This window comes from Ambystoma mexicanum, chromosome 4q (assembly GCF_040938575.1).
Source record: "Ambystoma mexicanum isolate Mex_15411 chromosome 4q, UKY_AmexF1_1, whole genome shotgun sequence".
NCBI lineage: Eukaryota > Metazoa > Chordata > Amphibia > Caudata > Ambystomatidae > Ambystoma > Ambystoma mexicanum.
The window spans coordinates 182,471,348-182,491,437 of record NC_090928.1 but is presented as its reverse complement, the minus strand read 5'-3'; the positions used below and the strand labels follow the sequence as shown (position 1 = coordinate 182,491,437).

The 20,090-nt window shown below is 46.0% G+C and overlaps 1 long non-coding RNA gene across 1 annotated transcript in view; it reads right to left on the bottom strand.

Annotated features, from left to right (window-relative positions):
* Nucleotides 1-3,505, bottom strand: part of LOC138468490 (uncharacterized) — a 1,478,099-nt gene extending 1,474,594 nt beyond the window's left edge. Inside the window, exon 1 of the long non-coding RNA XR_011268276.1 lies at nucleotides 3,030-3,505. This is a non-coding gene — a long non-coding RNA (uncharacterized lncRNA). The remainder of the gene's footprint in view (nucleotides 1-3,029) is intronic.
* Nucleotides 3,506-20,090: the final 16,585 nt, after the last annotated feature.

The following is a 20,090-nucleotide window of genomic DNA, read 5'->3' as shown; positions in this document are numbered from 1 at the left end:
GGATCATACCACGAAGAAGCCAAGGCACTCCACACGATCTACTCCATCATCCAGGCTTGGATGGCAGTTAATGGCCTCTGCCTTAAAGGAGACAAGACTGAAATCATGATACTAGGTCAACAGAGCACCCTAGACAAACTGGACAAACTGTACGCCAACTTCTCCATCATCCCCGTATCCACAGCTGTCAAGACACTGGGAGTATACCTAGACTCCTTACTATCAATGACCAGACAAGTCAGCGCAATCACTTCCTCATCTGCCATACCACCAAACTTATAAACGCCATCAAGCCATACCTCTCAAAACCTAACTGCCTTTCAATAGCCAGAGCAACCATTGGAGCCAAACTGGACTATTGCAATGCCCTCCTAGCAAGCATATCGGCAAAAAACCTAAACAGACCACAAGTCACACAGAACAATGCTCTCCGGGCCGCTCTTAGCATCCCAAGAAGAGAGCATATCTCCCAGGCTAGACACTCAGCCCAGTGGCTCCCGGTCAAAGAGCGGATCACACTCAAAATCCTCACCCTCACACACAAATGCCTCTCTCTTTCCGCCCCGTCCTACCTATCAGAGACCATCTCCAAACCCTCCTCCTCACGTCCCACCAGGATGCAATACACCAATTTACTCCATATCCCACGCATCCAAAAAGCCAAAGCCGGTGGCCTAAGCTTCCCCTACATTGCTGCCAAGTCCTGGAACGCTCTACACGCAGACATTAGAGCGGAGAACTCACTCCCGATTTTTTTCGTAGGAAACTGAAGACCTCTTTCCTTGCACAATAATATGTGACACTCGCTAACCTATATAAATATACTACACTGTAAATGTGTACAAATGTCATACTTGCTCCTTGCTCCTGTAAATTATGTATTACTCATATATATGCAACTAAGATATGTCTGTAACAAGCGCCACAATGCCCACATATGATGTCATCTTGGGGGACCCCAGGGCACTACCTACTCTAGTTCAGTATGCAGCCCTGAGCAATCTAGCCCAGTGTGTCCAGCACCGTCCCTCATCCCTTCTGAATATGCTCACAGGATACAGCCGCAGACCGCAGAGGTATTTCTACCCATATGACTGAGCTGCTGATGATCCTACTTAGGACAAGGGTGCAGCAATCAACAAACCTACGAGACCCACTTACCCGAGATTCCAGCTAAAAGTGCCTGTCTGCTGGAAACGCATGGCAGCAGATTTGGAAAAACTGACGTGCAGTGGCCAGAACACGTGGTTCACAATGCCGCACACCAGCCTCTGTGATCTCTGCAATTGCCCTGGAGGGCTCGCCATTAATTACCCTCCTGGTTCCCACCCTTCCCTCATATGATAATGATGTGTTATTTATATAGCGCCTTAATCCAAAGCGCTTTACAGAGCACATATTTGCATACAACATCACCCAACCGAAATTGGTACTCATACCATATGAAATGCACTCTGTGGGATGAGGTCTATTGTTTTTTCATTGAAATATCCCATTGTCTATGTTAACAATTGGAGCTGGAGGGGTCGTCAGCCAGGATGAAGTTATGGCTGTTTTACCCAGGCGTCCTCCACCTTCACCATTAATGTGAGCCTAATGTGCTCAATGAAAAAACGCCCAGGGTGATTGGCCGCCCACGCTCTCTGGAAATGGTGGACAGTATGGTTGTTTTTGCCTCTGCCATTGAACCTTTGACCCAGAACCTTTTTCCAACCGGTGAACGGGACAAACATTTTGATAGTACTCTGTGGGGGTGGGAGTGGGGGCGGATCTGCGGAGAGGGGGAGATTCAGTACTGTCACATTTTTTAGGTAATACTGGGAGAATTCAGTATGTATTTGGAAAATGAGTTCAATACATAGGTCAGCAAAACAGCTTCATATTATAATGTTCACTTTGACAGCAAGACATTTGTGTGAAATTGGCATTATTAATATGTGTATACAAATGTAAAGGCATGGGTCTTCTATATGCAAGATGCACCTTGCTTGCTTCATTCACAGTTCAGAGCACTTTATAAACCCCCTATGTCTGATCAGCTGAAAAAAGCCCCCGTCGTTTTCTATGGCGTTGGTGCGAGCGTTTTACATGTGTCCCATAGGATTTAATTAAACACTGTGTCAAAGGCTGTGGTTACGGCTACGTAAGCCCCAAATACCCACAGTGTTGCTGGCATGGAAGGTCACGGGGCAGCTGCGTCAACAAAACTGATGCAGGGAGGGAGGAAGGAAGGAAGGAAGGAAGGAAGGAAGGAAGGAAGGAAGGAAGGAAGGAAGGAAGGAAGGAAGGAAGGAAGGAAGGAAGGAAGGAAGGAAGGAAGGAAGGAAGGAAGGGAGGGAGGGAGGGAGGGAGGGAGGGAGGGAGGGAGGGAGGGAGGGAGGAAGGAAGGAAGGAAGGAAGGAAGGAAGGAAGGAAGGAAGGAAGGAAGGAAGGAAGGAAGGAAGGAAGGAAGGAAGGAAGGAAGGAAGGGAGGAAAGGGGGGAGGGAGGGAAAGGAGGGAGCGAGGGAGGAAGGAAGGAAGGAAGGAAGGAAGGAAGGAAGGAAGGAAGGAAGGAAGGGAGGGAGGAAGGGAGGGAGGAAAGGGGGGAGGGAGGGAAAGGAGGGAGCGAGGGAGGAAAGAAGGAAGGAAGGAAGGAAGGAAGGAAGGAAGGAAGGAAGGAAGGAAGGAAGGAAGGAAGGAAGGAAGGAAGGAAGGAAGGAAGGAAGGAAGGAAGGAAGGAAGGAAGGAAGGAAATGAGGGATGGAGGAAGAAGGAAAGAGAGAAAGAAGGAAAGAGAGAAAGAAAGCAAGAAAGAAAGAAAGAAAGAAAGAAAGAAAGAAAGAAAGAAAGAAAGAAAGAAAGAAAGAAAGAAAGAAAGAAAGAAAGAAAGAAAGGAAACGTTAGGATGAAGGGAGTTAAGGAGGGAAAGAAAGAAAGAAAGAAAGAAAGAAAGAAAGAAAGAAAGAAAGAAAGAAAGAAAGAAAGAAAGAAAGAAAGAAAGAAAGAAAGAAATGCACTTTTGAGAACTTAAACCTGCTAGGCAGCTCACCTCTATTTCCATATGCTCCACCTCTATCTTCATCCATAGATCGGTCAAGTGGGCGATAGGCATTTTCCCGGATGTGTTCTTAACAGTTTAAGCTGGGAAAAATATTCGAAAACAAAATAATCCAATTCCACTTTCTGGAGCGCGTCCTGACTCCTGGGGAGAGGGAGCGCGCGGCTTCCCGTGCCTGCTGCCCTCGTGCGCCTGCAGCTGAGGAGGAGGAGGAGGCGCTGCTTGTGTGAGAGGAGCTCCGCTGCCGCTGCTTCCAGGCTGGATGCGCGGAAGTCGAGAGGAGCGCGCAGGCAAGGCGCGCCTAGATGGAATCGCAGCTTCTACATGTATGAATGGCACTTTTTCCACAAGGTGCCAGCTCGCGCTTTCACTTTAAACCTGACGCTCTCCCCCACGTCTTCTTGTGAGTCCGCGACTGTGTGTCTCTGTGTGTAAACGCATTAGCTGCTTCTACTGCCTCTCAACCGTTTGGCAAAAATCGGAAACGAGTGGAAAACGATGTTGCCGTAGCAACAGCATAGCAATCACAGCAAAGAGAAAGCATAAACTCGCCATAGAAAAAAAATAAAAAATAATAATGCCTCTTGGCATAGCATGTAAGTGCGCAGAAGTGTCCCGTGGCCTGGATATGTTGCGCAATGTTATATTGTGCATGTGTTACAAGCAGGGTGGCCATGTGGCTTCTTCTCTCAGAACACCAGGGGCCATATTACAGAAACTTTGCACAAGTGCACGTTTGCACGGTTTTAACATCGGTGAAAATATTGTCCTAGTGAAAAAGACATAGGGCCTGATTTACAAAACGTTTTGCACCGTGGAAAGACACTTTGCATGACGCACAAAATCTAATTGCGATTCACAGAATGTACTTTGTACATGTCGCGCACACAAGCACATTGCCCCCGAATGCCTTATGGCGCAAGGGAGGAGAATGGGGCGGAACATGCATGGCACATCATTACCTTGCAAACCAAAAAAGGTGATTGATGTGGGCAGGGAGGCACAGGCAGACTCCCAAACGTGACAACCAAAGTGCAAAACAAACCTAATTCACAGGAAAATTCGCGCTTTTTTTAAAAAATTTTTTATTTTATTGACTTAGTTTTGTAAAGAAAAACAAACTTTTTTGTCAGTTTCAAATCACTTGCGGACCCAAACCCACGTCCTGCCATTAATGTATTTTCCTTAAGGTTAGGCAGGCGTGGGCATAATGGATCATCTGCGTTAAATCCTTTTTCTTAGAAAGCTAGTATTTTATATGGGATTATGCCAGTATCATGTCCATAAAGTTAATCACGTTGCAGGTTAACTGTACATTTCGTCCCGTTATCAAATATGACCACCATTCATCCATGTTGCCGTTTTTAGGTGCATAGCGTTCAAGGTGGAGGGTACGCTGTTCATTAATCTGTGTGCAGTCGATTATAAGATGTTTGATCGATTCAGGTTCTTGCTTACAGAAACGACAGTTGGCATTGATAGTCATGGGATCTTTTATTCTTCTTTTGTATAACCTGGTGTTGGACAAGTTAAGGCGGAGCCTTAAGAATAGATTCCGATGATAATGAGAGGGAAACTTAGACAGATATTTCGGTAAAGTGCCTCTTTCCTGTTCGCATATTCCCTAGTCTAAGCTTGTGGATAGTGCTGCTCGCCTTTCGGCATTTTTAATCCACTTGGATTGCATTAATTTTATTTTTGCCAGTTTCGGCGACCGTAGCACCAGAGGCAATTTTATATTTGCTTCTTCCAGGATGTCCAATAGGTTTTCTTCCCAATTTTTTAGCATGGATGCAGAGGTATCATTTTTTTTATTGGCCAGAATTGTGTAAGCGGTTGCTACCGGCACCATTCTGATTTTCCTCAGTAGTAGTATGGATTTCCATAGTACAGTGGAGTGCAGGGAGTCGAGACCAAGTTCATGCCTCACAGCCACCATTGAAACGCATTGTGGTAGTTGGAGGACTTTACGCCAGAAGCAGCCTTCGACTTGTGCCCATAGGCTTGCCCTGATATTCCACCCTGTTTCACTCCCAAAGCATAATGCTGGGATCACTTTCTGTAAGTAGAAGGTCGTTACTGGTTGGAGTGAAAATTTCCCGTAGTTTAAGTGCAGTTTGCGACCTTGTAGAGCAAACATTTTCGTGCGCAAGATGATTTCGTTTGTCCAACTCCACTCTCTGATCGAGCCATTGAATGAAACACCCAGATATCGGATGGCTTCTGTGCATGATAGTGTTTCTTTATTGATGTACCAGTTGAACTTCACTTTTCTTAAGTTGTTTTTTGGTCCAAGAACCATCACTTGCGTTTTGTTTACATTTATCATTAGATGGTTTGTTGTTAGGTAGGCTTGCAGAGCTGCTAATGATCGTTGTAGGCCTATTTCGGTGCTATCAAGCAACACTATGTCATCCGCATAGATTATATGTGATACAAGCGTGCCGTTGATTTTTGGAGGAAAACACCTCGTTATGGCAAAAGCTTCGGGTAAATCTGAGATGAAAAGTTTGAACAGTGTGGCTGCAAGTGGGCAACCTTGCTTCACACCCTGTGTAGTTTTTATTTCATCAGTTAAGTCTCCTTTTGCATTTAGACGTACACGAATACTGGTTTTAGTATGTAGTGCCACCAGTGGGGCTAGTAATTCATTGGGACAACCCCACTTTTTTAGTTTATGCCACAGTAAGTTCCGGTTTATGCAGTCAAAGGCTTGCTTTAGATCAATGAACGCTAGAAACAGCCTTTTTTTCTGTTTTATTGCATTTAGTTTAACCAGGTTTAGCAATACCAAATTGAGTTCCACGCCGACTCCTTTGGTGAATCCAGTTTGTCTCTCATCGTAGATCTTATTTAGTTTTGCCCATCTTTCAATTTTTTCTTGGAGGAATGTGGCACATATCTTCCCCATAGTGTCAAGCAACGCTATGGGGCGATAATTTGCAGGATCATCTTTGTTTCCTCTTTTGAATACTGGAACGATTATTGCTTTCGTCCATGAGTGGGGAATAATTGATGTTCGGGCAATCTGATCAAATAGCACCTTGATGAGATTTGCCCAACTTACTTTGTTTGTTTTTAACATAATGTTGGATACTCCGTCAGGTCCTGCGGCTCTTGATGATTTTAACTTTTGGATTGCGTGTAAGATGTTCTCAAGTGATTCTCTTACATCCCAGGAACAATAATCTATTTTTAGATTTGGGGTTTTATCATCGCCAGTGTTATTGAAAACTGTGTCGTAATGAATTGTCCAGGAGGATGCGTTTACACCATTTGCTAGGTAATTGGGTTGGGTCAGGCAACCGTTGTTTATTATTTTCCATATGTTGGAGCTGTCTTTTTGAATTAGTAGACGCAGCATTAATTCTGCTTGTTCCTGTCTTCTACTGATATTAAAGGATTTCAACCAGTTCCGATAATTTTGCCGTCTGGTGGCTAGTAATAATGGTAGATTAGTCCCTCCGATAGATTTTAGTTTTTTTAGGTCAGTGGCAAGTGATTTCTTCGCTTCACTTAGTGCTGGACTGAATGGATGGATGTGGTCTCGAATCATTAACTTGTTTGTATTTCTGTATGGATCCAGGAAAGCAGTATAATCAATGTATAAGTTTGTAGAACATGCCTCCATAAAGGCCAAGGTTATGGTATCAATTTGCTTATTGGTTATTTTTAGCCGGTTTTGGGAAGAGTTGATATCCAATTGCATAGGGTAGCATTGCTGCGTTGTTATAGGGTCCATGTACCATGATAGAATAAGTGGGTTATGATCACTATTGGGCATTTTCTTTACTTGTAGGTCGGAAATCAAGGCATGTAGATTATCGGATACCCATATATAATCTAGGGTTTTAGATATATCACCACGTTGCCACGTTGCTGCAGCGGGGATATCTCCTTTTGTGCTACCATTTAGCAGCACACAGTTGCGAGCTGATAATTCATATGTCCATTTCATACTACGATCCGACCCTTCATATGGAATCACTTGTATGGCGTCCGTATTGGACTGATTGGGTTTTGTGAACCATGAAAAGTTTAAATCGCCGCAGATTAGTATGGATGGTGCAGTAAATGCTGCATAGCAGCTGTCTATTTGGATGGTTACTGACCGCAGGTAGTCATCGTCGGTAATCATTGCGGGATTCCAGTATGTGTTTACCAGCAACAGATGTTGTTTTCCTTCTAATCCATGTAGGGTATAGGACGACGCTTCAAGGGTAATTGCTTGAACAAATAAATTTGGATTCTGGATGCCGATTACTTTCCATCCTGACGAATTTTTTATCATGGCAAGAAGACCGGAAAAAGGCCATCCTAGTGTGTTTTTGCCCGCTTCGTTTAGGTATGTTATATATCCGTCGCAGGAGGGCGTCTTTCTAAGCCATGTTTCCTGGAAGCAAATAAACAGGCTTCTGATGTCTAGCGCTCTTCCTTCCCGAAATAGATGGGCAAATCCTCTGGTATTCCAAGTTGTTAATAATTGGGTCACATGCCTGGACCCTGTGTCATCCTATACGTTGTTTTTTTGTCTATAAACTTCAGGGACCTGTGACATTTGTTGTTTGAGTTGGTTTCTCAGGTCTTCTCTATTTGTAGCAGATGTCTTTTGATATTGGTCTTTCCCATGTGTCGATTTAGTAGAGACTGGAGAGCCGATTGCTGTGGTTAAGTTGAAACCATAGAATAGTAGCTCTTCTTTTGCATCAAGAATTGGGCGCGCTACTGTTTTGGATCGCATGTGCAAAATTACCCAATCTGATCTGGATTCTTTTTTATATTCGACGATATTAATATCATCAGATCGAATGTTCCTCAAGGCAGGTATACTGTGCAACAGTCTCATCACATTTGTTCTGTTGAGATTTATTTCATTTTTTTCCTCTAGTATGTTTTCGAGCTCCAGTTTATCCAGACAACCTGTAATATGGGTCTGTTGGTCAATTCTGCATTGTGTGCCAGGTTGATTTAGAGTTCTTGTTTGGGCCTTTGTATGTTTCGGGTTTAGTTTTAGTAGTGAGTTTTCAGGTGATCTTTGAGATCGGCTCTTTATTTCTGTCCTGTTCATGCCGAACGTTTCTCGCCGTTTTTCAGCTTCATTAGTCCTTCTCCCAACAGGGCCCAAAGGATAGCGATCTGGGTGTGCGTCTCTTACTTCTCTAATTGATGGTATTAAAGTGACTCGTTCTCCTTTTGATGAGTCGCGCCTCTTAGAGACGTCATCAGTTTCTTGTTCGTTGTCGACAGAGTAAGTCGATAGATCACAAAGTTCAATTTCCCCTTCTATGGATTGATCAACCGATGGACTGATGTCATCTCTTCTGCGTTTGGTGGGTGGTTCTTTATTATCTGTAAGGTAAACTGCTCCTGGCCTAGCACATTCTTGTGTGTCAGCTTTTTTCGGCGCGATTGTGGTTTTTTGTGCCACGAGACGTGGCGGTGTATTTAAATTTCTTATGAATTTTTTTGCCTCGTTAGTTCGTGGACGTTTTGGAGCTGGACCTCTCTTTAAAGTTTTCAGAGTAGAGGATTGAATTGGCTTCAATTTATCTGATAGTTTTGCTGTTTGTATTGTTCTCGCTGTACCTGAAAAAATGTCAAAAGAGAGTTTTTTTTCTGTTGATGCTACTTGTTTCACCGATGTGATCAGTGATGTGGTGGGCTCTTCGTTTTGCCCGGCTCCGACTGCCATGTCTGCTGCCTCATTTGTTGCGGTCGATCGTCGTTGAGCGTTAGTTGAGGTTGCGGAGCCCACTGTATTGTTTACTTTGATGGTAGATTCAACAGTAGAGGGCATTGCATTCTCGGGTCTGATGCTTTTCTCGTTCCTGTTTGCGTTTTTTTCACCGCTGATCTCAGTGTCTGAGAATTTTTTCTCTAGATCGATTGATTGCATCTGTGGGTGATCATTAGTCCTTTGATGCGTATACTTCCTCCCATGATCGGCACGATTTTGACTGCCGGCTGCAGGCTCTCTCATTAAGTTGATGAGTGGTTGTACAGTGACATTATGTCTGAGCCATTTTGTGCACTCTAATAGTGCTTCAGCGAGATCTAATTTTTCATGTGCCTCCCGACGTGTGATTTCATTTAGATGAGAGTGCCATTGATGGGTCGACGCGGCTTCAAGGTCCAAACGATTGCTTAGATGTTCATTTCTCTTTTCTAAGGTCAACATTTTGTTGTTTATCACTGCCAGAATGGCGTTTTGGTCTTGTACGGACTCATTTAGGGTCTCGTATAATTTCATGAATGGCATTAATGCTATTGATGTGGCCGCTAAGACATTATTGTGAATCTGAATTCCGGCCGCGATAGAAATGTTACCTTTGGTGTTCGTGTAGTTTTCAGGACCATTACTTTCATTTATTTCCAATGGCCCGATTTCTGTCGAGTTATTTGCAGTGTGAATACCATTGTATTCGGCGTGTTTTTTGTTCTCCATTTTATTCTGTTTGTTACTTAGTTGATGGACCTCAGGTGCGTCTAAGTTCAAATGACATACTATGGAACCAGGGTGTGATGAAGATGGTGTTGTTTGAAAAGTATGTTTTGCTTCTTTGCACAGAGTGCTTGCCTTGCATCCAGGTGAATCCATACTAGCATTGTTAGATGGAAAGCTTTCATTTAGGCGCTCACGCATTAGATTAAAATCTGATTTGAGTCGGGCTGTTAGCCGTGCTTCCCGTGCAGCAATGTCGAAAGACATGGATGTGCTCACATTAGGTATCAGCTGTGCTTTTAACTTGGGCATATTGTTTTCAGACTTTGCCCGGACAGCTGATGCGGCTTTGTTAACCGTGTCGTTAGGTGAACATCTTACTGCCTTGTTTGCAATGCATGTTGTTCCAATCGTGGCTATGTGCATTTGAGAAATATCTTTTTGAGTAGAAAGCCTCGTATCAGATGATTTGGTTGTTTTTTGAAGGTCTTGTATATTAGAATAACCTTGCAGCACTCCTGTATTTTTTGATATGTCATCAGGCTGGATGGAACTATTCTGTTGTTCGGGAGTTTTTAAGTTTCCGACTGATGGAGATCGCAGTGCCAATAAATCTGCATCAGTAATGTCAAATGAGAAGGTCTCGGAGGCGTCTAGATATACTGTTGAAGGATGTTCTGGGAGATCAATTTGCGCAAGTGTAGGTGGAACAGGCGAGCGCGTTGTGGGTTCAATCCTGTTGTGTACTGGGTGCTCATTATGACTTTCTATAGTTTTTAAACTTTTTGGGTCGAACACCGGGAACTGTGCATGCTGCAAGTTGGAATTTCCGGTTAGACGGTGGGCCACTTTAGAATTTGTGCTGATATAGGCGGCACGATTTTTATTGTTTGCCTCAAGCTTCGTCCTCTGCAGCTCTGACACCCACTCTTGCCTCAATCGCAGCTACAGCCTCAACCTCATCCACGGCTAACCCGGTGTGTGCGGCTGCCGTTGAGGGTGGCCGTGTGACAGCTGATGGTAATACCTGTCTGACTCGAGATGCGATTTGTTGCACACTAGGTGAGCCATCGTTCAAAGTCTCTGAAGGGATTTCTACTGGGCGGTCGAGGGCATACAGATCAGCTTTTTGTGGCAACACTTTTGATGTGAGGTGGAGTTCGTTTGTCTTACCTGGCTCCTTTTTAGAGTGTTGTTTCCGCAGCCGGTTTCGCGTGTGTGCTCCCACACCTGTGATCTCCTCGCCAGGGGGCAGTTCCATCTGCCCGAGCTGCTGACGCCACTCACCAGACAGCCACAAACGCTCAGACGCGCTCTGAGGCGGACCGGGCAGACTGAACTCGCTGCCGGACTTCCGCGACTTCACTTTCCGCTGCCGACCAGAGCCAAACAGCAGCAAAACAGCATATGCACAAAACGAAGCACCGCCCTTGACTCGCACCGGGCTTCACGCCGCAAGGGCTCAGGACACTGCTTTTTACTTCCTGGCTCCAGGGGGCGTGGCCTGCTGTTCGAGAAGCCTTAAAGGAGAAAGGCTCACCAAATTCAAAGTTCAAAGTTCGAAAATTAACACGCTATCAAAAGCGCTGTAGCTCAACTCCAACTCCAACGGTCCAACGGTCTGTAGTCCTAACCAGAGCCACAGCAGCAAAACAGCGTAGGCACAAAACGAAGCACCGCCCTTGACTCGCACCGGGCTTCACGCCGCAAGGGCTCAGGACACTGCTTTTTACTTCCTGGCTCCAGGGGGCGTGGCCTGCTGTTCGAGAAGCCTTAAAGGAGAAAGGCTCACCAAATTCAAAGTTCAAAGTTTGAAAATTAACACGCTATCAAAAGCGCTGTAGCTCAACTCCAACTCCAACGGTCCAACGGTCTGTAGTCCTAACCAGAGCCACAGCAGCAAAACAGCGTAGGCACAAAACGAAGCACCGCCCTTGACTCGCACCGGGCTTCACCACCATTCGCGCTTTTGCACAGACACCAAACAGCCTCAAACGTATTGCCTGTCCAGATCAGTATGAATAGGCCGCAGAAGGACAGTGAAAGCCGGCGAGAATGGCCGGTCATGCCTTGCTTGTGCTGGTGCCCACACAGAAGGCAAGATGAGGAGGAGGGGGAGCAAGAGTTCTCCCGGAACCTTGGCGTCATGGACTGCATGCATGTGGTGCTGCAATCCCCCAAGAAACCAAGCACATTTACAAACATTGGCATTCCATCAATGTGTAGGTAATTAGCAATGCAACGGGGCACATAATGCATGGGAATGCCATTTTTTTTCCGGATGCACCTATGATTGCCACATCTCCAATGGATGTCCGAACATCTGGAAGCTTTGGCAACATGTGGCTCCTTGGTGAGTGTCACTGATCACATGCATCCAACCATGCTCAGAAACAGCCACATGCAACACATCCATCAACCATAGGAAACCAACCACTAAGTACAATTCGCATTTTTGCAGGAAAAGATGCACATTGCTCTCCGCATTCCTGCTGACACCCTTCCGGAATCCATCTAGCTCAGGTAATACCTGCTAAAATGCTGCACGCATCAGCGAAGCACCCAGGCGTATTGGCAGACTTCAATCGCATGTTGGTCAATTTCCACTAATGTCAGGTCTTGGCCTGAGATGTCTGCTACACTGACTTGAGGCAGAGTGTTAATACCTTTTTTTGCAGGGAATAGCACAACCCTGATCAAGATGTGTTATTATCAACCTCCAGCAGCTTTGATTGAATGCTTTCACTTCCTCCAGGATCCGCCCGCGATGAAGTCTCCAAAGGTCTAAGAATCGTCTCCACTTCAAAGAAGTTTGTTATCTTTCCTCTATATTCAGTTGTGGTAGATACCATCACCCTGATTGTCCGCTTCTTCCAGTCTTGTGGAATCGCAATTGCTGCTTTTATTTCCTTTACCTTTTTGTCCCGATCATAGGTTATAATTAGCCAGCTTCGTCTTGTTGTGCGAGGGCATAGTAATGATTTTTTACCCACAACTCCTACCCACTTAAGTTTAAGATGCACAATCAATACCTTGCTTACAGTCGAATTCAATATTACACAAGTCAGCAGTTCCCAGTTGTCCGAAGGTGTCCTTTGAAACCCACGCCTCACCGCCGAACTACCAAACAGCAGAGCACTTTAACCGCACTTGCCAAGCGTGCATGCAAATGCACGACGCAAGCATTTTTTTAAATCCTTGAGGCAGTAGGAGCGATTGCAGAGTCCACAAGCCAAACAATAGATATCAGAAATGCAGGATGCAAGCAGGAACGAGATTACTGCCAAACTGCAGAGCACTTGAACCACACTTGTCAAACGTGCGTTGCACCTTTGCATGTGCATTTGACAAGTGTGGTTCAAAGGAAACATTATGCACATATGACATTTCGACACTGGAAATGAGTGGCAATCCGCTACAATGCACATTTGCAGAAATGTAATTTGTAGTGAGCAACAAAGACACCATGCAGACCAGATGGGGGAACATGTGCCCAGTCCTGCCACGCCAGCTACCTTCTCACTGGAAATGAGCCCAGTCACAATTCGGATGTGGTCCTCCACCAGTTTCCACAACCAAGTGCACATTCCTCCCCAACTATGCCTTGGTTTTCCTACTGAGATCTCCCACCTGCTTACTGACTTCCTGGAAGTGAGATGTCCCATTCCACAGGCATTTCTCTGATCACGTTTTCTGCAATAGGTGGTCACGTTCTGTGACACAGAGTGTCCTGCTAGCCAGAAGATAGAGGTCCACATGATGCGCTTCCACAAAATCGGTCCTGAGCTCTCTTTTCCTTACTTTGCAGTGCCCTCTGACTCATGTTGATTGCTTTGCTGAATGTGGTCCACATGCGTCCACTACAGTCGAGCCTCAGAAAATAATCCTGCATGTACACTCTGTGCGATTGTGCCATTTAATGGTATTACTCAAACTGACCGCGGCCAAATTGACCGTGGCCGAATTTACCGTTTGTTTTGCGTGTGAATTGACCGAATATATATGTGGGGGTGGGTTTGGGGTATTAAATAATGTAGGTGGATTGGGCAGGGGGCTGCGCGGGGTTCCCCCCTCATATATTTTCAGCCAATTTCGGACCTAAAAAAAAAGGTCAATTCGGACGTGGTCAGTTGTATTCGAACAATTCGTGTACAACCCATTTAATAGCAATCTGCACACACACACCTTTTTCTAATTGTTATGGGATTACGCTGTGCATGCATATCGCTGTTTCCTGCCAGTCTTACTGCTCTCCACCAGTGCGTGTTATGGCCACGCCCCCTTCAAGTCTGCTGCAGACGTTAAGAGAGCACCAGCACCAGTGCCAAAGGCAGGGCAAAGGGAGTGCTGTATGGCTGTTTCCTGTCGGTCTTCCAGCTCTCCGCTGGTGCGTTTTGTGGCCACGCCGCCCACAAGTCTTCTGTAGCCATTAGGGGCTTGGTAATAACAACAGGGCTAGTTGTGGCTTGCTTCAGGCAAAAGGACAATTGTCATCCCTAACCGTAGGGGTATATATTGGTACACAAAAAACGGTTGGACGGGGAAGTAAAAGGTTACTTCGATTAGCAGTATGCAACTGCCTTGATTAGATGGTAAAAATGGGAAGGTCCGAGATGGACGCTAGGTGTGGAGAAAGGTCTGGCCCTCTAATCAGGTGCCCCTGGCCCTGCCTTGGGTGGGAAGGAGGGGGATTGTTTTGGGGGTGACCTGGGTGTGCACAAGAGGGAAATTAAATCTCAAATGCAGGCGGTTGTCTAGGTAAAAAAACTTTTAATGAGATGAACTAAACATAGTGAAGATTAAAAAAATGAAAAAATGTCAATTTCTCGCACTTGAGGTGCTAGAAACCCATTTTGCACTGGGTTGTAGTATTCAGTGTCTTAGTATCCCGTCCTTGTCTTGGGGATATCGTAAAATGTTCTGGAGGGGCCACAACGGGTCAGGTCGACCGGTTTCGATGGTTATAAGCTGTTAAGGACCATCTTCTTCAGGACATGTGATTTCTTCAGGTGATGGTCAAATCACTTGTTGTGCTCACAAGTAGAACAGCATGCACGGCGCAGCCAAGCTACATAAGATCCTGTATTTGGAAAACATAATGGAACATTGCAAGGAGGGCATGAGTAACCTCTAGTTGCAATGTTGCATAGCAAAAATCTTTCCAGAACATTCACAAACTAGTCAGAGTCGCTATTATTGCTGTATAGAGAGAGAAAGTGCCCTTATTTGCATTTGAGCATAGCCACATAGTGGTGGCTAAAATGTGAACCAGTAGAACCCTTAACCCAGAACACCAGGGTAGAAGGAGTGTGGGGGGGGAGAGGAAGGGGGGTGCCATGTGGATGGGTGCGGTGGTTCCATAGTGAAAACACTGCCAGCACAAGCTAAACCGGGGCCGTGTTAAGGCACTAGGCACAGAGGCTGAGGCGGCTCCGTTACATGGGTGGTGCCGTGGTGCAACCCGACAAAATGGAGGCTCAGAAAGAAAAGGGATCCTACCTGGATGTAGTCAGGTAAAGCAAAGGATCTCCGCACAGAAAGGATCACGTTTGCGCTGCTGCTGCGCTGCGTCTCTAAGGGGAATAGAGACACTCTATGTAGCGGGCGGCATGTTAGGAAACGCCAGGAAATGCGAGGCTGTCCTGGCCCGCTGGGGTCACTTACCCGGTGAGTGGAGCAGCGTTGTCAGGATCTGCGATCGGGTGCGTCAGGATACCAAACGCGGAAGGAGCAGAATGAAGAAGAGCTTCTTCTGCGTGTGACGTGCTGTTGGGGGGGTGGCTACCTGGGCGGTTGGATCCAATCGGGAGCGAGGACTGGAGGGTGTGTGAGCCCTTGCCTGGTACAATGCCTGTGCATCTGGACCGGGGTGTGTCAGGTGGCGGGGGGGCCTAGCGGGGAGCGGTGCCTGTGTCTGTGGCAGGGCAGCCAGCATAGGTGTTGCGATCATGCCCTCGTTAAATCAAGGGGGAAACGGCCGGTCCGCGTCATGTATGTCAGGGAGCGCCCAAATTCTAGGAAGCTGGTCTCTCAGTGTGTGTGCTGTGCAGGGGGTGGGGAGGGGGGTGGGTGGTTGGAGGTGGAAGAGGTGGGGGAGTGTTAAAATAGAGCAGTGCTCGCTCGCACGATGATGTGGACTGGCAATCACACCAATACTTGCTTGGAAAGATTGATGGACACTGAAAAAAGCCCCGGGCAAAGAGTAAAGGAGGAAGACAGAACAGACATGGCACATAGTTGTATGCACATAAAATATATGTATACATGGATGAATGTATTCTACGTCCCTGGGTTGGTATTGAAGGCTTGTGTCCAGTGTCCTGTGTGCAACCACGGTTGTTTGGTTTCCAAGAAGGGGGGCACACGAGTCCAACAATCAGAATTTACATAGAGGCATGGCCCTAGGTGCTGATCTCCATCCATGGTTGGGTGCTGTAGGAGAGAGAGTGCGTTGTCTGTATGGAAACCATCACACATTATGTCTGAAAAATGGTAAAGCAAAGAAACACAAAAACACACAAACATGCGGTACATTGTGAGTTCAGTTTGCATCTGGTAGATTTAAGGCATTCCGAGCATAATGCGGAGGTGTCTGACAGATTGGTGCAATGTCTAGTGCTGTAGCACAGCGAGCACCTGCCACTGCATTGCTTCATTCAGGCCTCGGTTGCATGTGTTCAGGCGGAAAATCCACTTCTGTTCCTGTGTGAACAACATGGCGTGGTAATTCCCTCCTCGCTTGGGCCGTTTGATCTTTTCAAGGATTGTCCATTTCAATGCCTCAGCTGGATGGCCTTCTGTCAAAAAATGTGGGACCATAGGTGCTGTTAGTTTCTTTGTTTTAATACATGATCTATGTTCGATCATACGTCTTTTGACTTCACGGGCCGTCATACCAATGTATCGTAGGTTGTATGGAAGAGTGATCATGTATACTACTCCTTTTGTGTTGCAGTTCATAAAAAATATTTAAACCCATGGGGTTGTCCAGCCGATGTCGATAGTGGTGCTACAGGCAGTCTGTGAGCACATGGAACATTGTCCACATGGACTGTGGCCCATGGGTTGGGCTTGGTTCCATAGGGTGTTCAGCGTGACTCGTACTGTATCAGCTCCTGAGTGTACCTTGTTGACAAGAGTGTCCCTCAGATTTTGTCTCCTTTTCAGTGCAAAGCGCGGTGGTGCTATATTGGATGTGCCTGTGTTCAGGATTGACCATATGGATTTGATTCCTTTCTTTATTTGGTTGAGTGCAGGTGAGTAACTGAATACTGCTGTGATTATTTTGTCTTCTGTTGGCTTGTGATATTGCTCGAGTGTGCATGAGCGAGGTATATGTCTAACCCTTTTGTAGGTATCATGTATGATCTTCTTTGGATACCCCTGTTAGGTTAGTTGCTTTTTGAGGATTTTAGCCTGGTTGGTGTATTCATCAGTTCTGCTGCAGAGGCATCTGTAGCGCAAAAATTGACCGAAGGGAAGATTGTCTTTCAGAGACTGAGGATGGTAACTGGAATATGTCAATAATGCGTTCTTGTCGGTATCTTTTCGGTACACTTTGGAAATGAGTCCTCTTTCTGAAGCTGTAAATGCCAGATCTAAGAAGTGAGTGTGTTTTCTGTCTTTTTCCATCGTGAACTGCAGGTGGATATTCTGTCTGTTGATCCAATCATGGAAGGCCAAAGTATCTTCCTCGTGCCTCTAAAGATGGCAACGTTGTCATTTATGTAGCAACACCAAGTTAGCAAGTTGTTTTGGAATGGATTGGTCGCTGGATAGATATGCCCGACTTCAAAGGAATTGACATATAGATTAGCCAGGCTGGGCGCAAACGTTGCATCCATGGCGGTGCCAGAGTCTTGTTGGAAAAATTGATAATTGAACATAAAATAATTCCTTGTTAGTGCTATCTCTGCCAAGGATAGGATGAAGCTCGATGGTACCCCCTGTAGGCAAATGCCTGAGTCCATTAGGTCTTTAAGCATTTCCAGGGTTTGTTGTTGAGGAATTCTGGAATAGAGCGACTCTATGTCAATGGTGAAAAGCCAATCTTGTTCGGGGTCGAATGGCAGGGAGTCGAGTAGAATGAGCATGGCTGTTGAATCCTTCACATATGATTTCATTTTGGGAATTTCATCTTTAATGAAGAAGTCTACGTATTGGCTGAGAGGTTCTAGGATAGATTGTATTCCTGAGACAATCGGGCGGCCAGGTGTGGGAAAAGTGCCTTTATGTATTTTGGGTAAGGCATATAGAGCTGGAGTCATAGGATGTTTTGGTATCAGAAAAGCTGCTTCCCTCGAGCTCACATATCCTTCTGCTTCTCCTTCTTCGATCAAAGGTGCTATTAAGGCCTGTAGGGATGCTGTTGGATCGTTGCAGCGGAGATGGTAACTGGTGTTGTCATTTATCAAGACTTCAACCATCTTGATGTAGTCAGCGGTGTTTTGGATGACGATTGCGCCTCCCTTGTCAGCCGGTTTTATGGTTATGTTTTCATTTTTCTGCCAAGGCGGATAGTGCTTCCAGTTGGTTTTTAGTGCAGTTGTTGTGCACAAATGGCATATTTGCTTCTATTTCTGACAGTTTTTTCATCAGGGCTTGTTCAAATGTGATAGATTCAGCCGTGTGGGCATTTGAGGGGACGCAGAATTGTGATGGCGGTCTCAGACCTGTGGTGTCTTGTTGTGTATCCGGTTTGTCTTCAAAAATTGCTGCAGTCGTATCTTCCGGAGCAGTTGAGTAAACTCAATTCTGATTTGAAAAGGATCGTATCTGGCTGTTGCTATGAACGAGAGGCCCTTTTGGAGAATCTCCTCTTCTGTTTTTATCAGAAGGAGGCTGGATTGATTCACAATCAAGGTAGTAAAGGCAACATTGCTTGTGCTCTGCTGCGTGTTACCACCTTTGGTTGTTGCTGTGCTTGCCATCTGGGTCTGCGTTGTCCTCTGCCGCGTTGGCCTGAAAAAGGAACCGCAGTGTTGTTGTGTTGTGCAGGAGTGTTGAATTGGACTCTTTGGCCTTGGTGCCCATAGCTGCCTGAGCTGTTGCTGGAGTTTGTACTGGAATTGGACCATGATCTATTCTGACTCCTCTGTGAATTTTGGAAGCGCAGTTGTGCTGCATCTCGTCTTGTTTTCCTCGCCTCGTCTATGAAGTATTCCTCGGTGACGTATGGATAGATTTTCACATGTGTGAAATGTTTTAGGTCCTTCTTTAGTTTGAGGATTTTCTTGTTGAGATTGATGTCTTCAAATTATTTCATAGACGTTTCTAGTAAGGACAATTTGGCTGTGTATGTCTCTATTGAGATCTTCGTCTTAAGAGTGTCAGCTTTCTGTGTGAGTTCGACAATCAGTTTATCGGTCACTGCTTTTGCTGTATTGATGATTAAGATAAGCCACTCCTGGGTGTACTTATTTGCAATGAAAGACCAGTCTTTCCTGAATTGGATGTTGTCTAGGAAAATTTGTGGTTCAATACAAATAATTAGCCCATTTGGGGCAGCGTGTGCCCTTAGATATTCAGTCATTAGGGCCCCATGAAGCTCTGATCGGATGATCTTCTTTCTGAGAATTTCTATCTCATTCCACTCGTCTGTGTTTCCATTGGTATTGGGTGTAAAATTAATCCCTAATAATGACGGATTAGCTAAAATGCCATCTACAAGATCCTCTGCAAATTCTAAATAATGGCCTTCTGACATAGTCGGACCAAAAGGCAATCCAGTCACTCGTGAACCCTGGAAGGGAGTGGCCAGGGGAGGGCGGGGAGGGTCATGCTAGGTGTGGGCGGGAGTCAGGGTTCTAGAGGTAGATTATTGAAGAAAGTTTTCAAAAGGGGTGGAGGTGGGTCTCCCCGTTCTGCTTCTTGATTTAATCAAGCCCAACAACTGGTGGCAGTTGGGTGAAAACCAGGTAATAACAACAGGGCTAGTTGTGGCTTGCTTCAGCCAAAAGACATACATGACATGCATGATGTGGATCGGCCGTTTCCCCCTTGATTTCACGAGGGCGTGATCACAACACCTATGCCGGTTGCCCTGCCACCGACACAGACACCGCTCCCCGCTAGGCCCCCCCGCTACCTGACAAACCCCAGTCCAGATGCAAGGCATTGTACCAGGCATGGGCTCACACACCCTCCAGTCCTCGCTCCCGATTGGATCCAACCGCCGGGGAGCCACGCCCCCAACAGCACGTCACACGCGGAAGAAGCTCTTCTTCATTCCGCTCCTTCCGCATTTGGTATCCTGACGCTCCCGATCGCAGCTCCTGACAATGCTGCTCCACTCACCGGGTAAGTGACCCCAGCGGCCCAGGACAGCCTCGCATTTCCTGGTGTTTCCTAACATGCCGCCCGCTACATAGAGTGTCTCTATTCCCCTTACAGACGCAGCGCAGCAGCAGCGCAAACATGATCCCTTCTGTGCGGAGATCCTTCGCTTTACCTGACTACATCCATGTAGGATCCCTTTTCTTTCTGAGCCTCCATTTTGTCAGGTTGCACCACAGCACCACCCACGTAATGGAGCCGCCTCAGCCTCCGTGCCTAGTGCCATAACACAGCCCCGGTTTAGCTTGTGCTGGCAGTGTTTTCACTATGGAAAC